At 35.0% G+C, this 1,804-nt stretch overlaps 1 pseudogene; it reads left to right on the top strand.

The window, feature by feature from the left end:
• Positions 1-481: 481 nt before the first annotated feature.
• LOC149774195 (uncharacterized) lies at positions 482-1,104 on the top strand (annotated as a pseudogene).
• Positions 1,105-1,804: the final 700 nt, after the last annotated feature.

Raw genomic sequence — 1,804 nt, 5'->3', positions numbered from 1 at the left:
AGTGTCTTCCTTCTTGAATACACTGCTTAATACACATGGTAGATATCCACTGACATGCCTAGGTGTTTTTCTAACAAAGCTGCGGGTATGCCTTCCAAACACCATTTTATCCACATTTTTCCATCTAATAACATCACAAGTGCAACGAATAATTAAAACGGTGCGGGAGTCCCTTATGGTTTACTTTGTTGGGCAACACCTAGGTTTTCAACACATCACACATGATGTATCCTCATCTGTCCACACCACTACAACTGCAAGGGAGATATTTAATCATAGAAGCAACAAGGCAGTCCTTGTCCTTGATCACACACACACACACACACACACACGCACATATATATATATATATATATATATATATATATATATATATATATATATATATATACAAATATATATATATATATATATATATATATATATATATATATATATATATATATATATATATATATATATATATATAGACACACACATACAAGAGAGCTCTAACTATAACTTCCAACGACGTTCATACAGTTTACATGACAATCGACCATTAATTAAGCCAGTGATGGTTGTGGGAACTGATGGTTACATTTTAACTGCTCTAGACCCATATTTAGCTGATCATTATACATTTAACAACGATGCAATCATAACTAAACACATTGTAAGAACAAATGCTGAGGACATTACAAAGTGGTTACAGGAGGGTGATGTTTTTGTTGTAGACGGGGGGGGGGGGCCGCGACTCTGTCTATTTTCTACAGGAACATGGATTTAAAGTTGAAGTGCCAGCTTTTCTACATACAAGACAGAAGCAGCATTCAACAGAAGATTCCAACACTTCAAGACTGGTCACAAAAGCACGATGGGTAGTAGAGAGCGTTAATGCACGAGTGAAACAGTGGATGTTTTTATGACAAAGTAGTGCCAAATACACTTCTTCCTTATATAGGTTACTTCCTTAGAATAATCTGTCCATTAATGAATAAATTTCGACCACCCTGGCCAACATGGATCCATCAACTGCTGAGATTGCAAGAAGAATGGTTGAAAAAAGCAGAGGAACCGAAACAGTGTTCAAATCCTGGTTCAAGAGAACAACTTGCTGAATAAACGCAAAATCTACTTTAAGATGGATGCATCCACTGATGAACCGACTGATTATCCCCAGGCTCTCAGTTGATTACCTGCGTTACATCACTATCAGCATTTTTCAAGTTAAACAGGCTCCAAACTATAAAAATGAACATCTCACAGATGAGGGGCTTTATGATGTTATGGTATGCATGGCTTTTCCAGGTCTGTTACATGCAAACATCCAGTCTCGCCACTCCAGAAATAAAACACATTCACCGAGGATCCAATACAAGCCTAACGATTACACGGATTCAAAGTATGGTACTGCACCTGCAAGGTTGGTGCTCAGGATGTAGGGTAGTGTGACCTTGTATCAAGTGTCATATGGTTTCTGGGCTGCGAAAGATTGGATAATGATGAGTTTGACAAAGAGAAAATCACTAACTTGTCATCTTAAGAATGCATCATTTATTCCAGAATGTGAAAATAACAACGGGAAATCAACTGAGGAGATATTGATACACCGCGACAACTACCTTCATCAAAAATCATATGGTTCCGTTTATATATATATATATATATATATATATATATATATATATATATATATATATATATATATATATATATATATATGTGTGTATATATATAACTTCTAAAACATATTTCACATATTATATCTTTACAGATGAATGTATAGTTTATAACTAGCTTATAGTTTGACTATAGACTACCT

This window comes from Sinohyriopsis cumingii, unplaced genomic scaffold (assembly GCF_028554795.1).
Source record: "Sinohyriopsis cumingii isolate HCF-2022 unplaced genomic scaffold, ASM2855479v2 utg000379l, whole genome shotgun sequence".
NCBI classification, from domain to species: Eukaryota; Metazoa; Mollusca; class Bivalvia; order Unionida; family Unionidae; genus Sinohyriopsis; species Sinohyriopsis cumingii.
The sequence above is the reverse complement of the archived record's forward strand: the minus strand, read 5'-3'. Positions and strand labels throughout refer to the sequence as shown.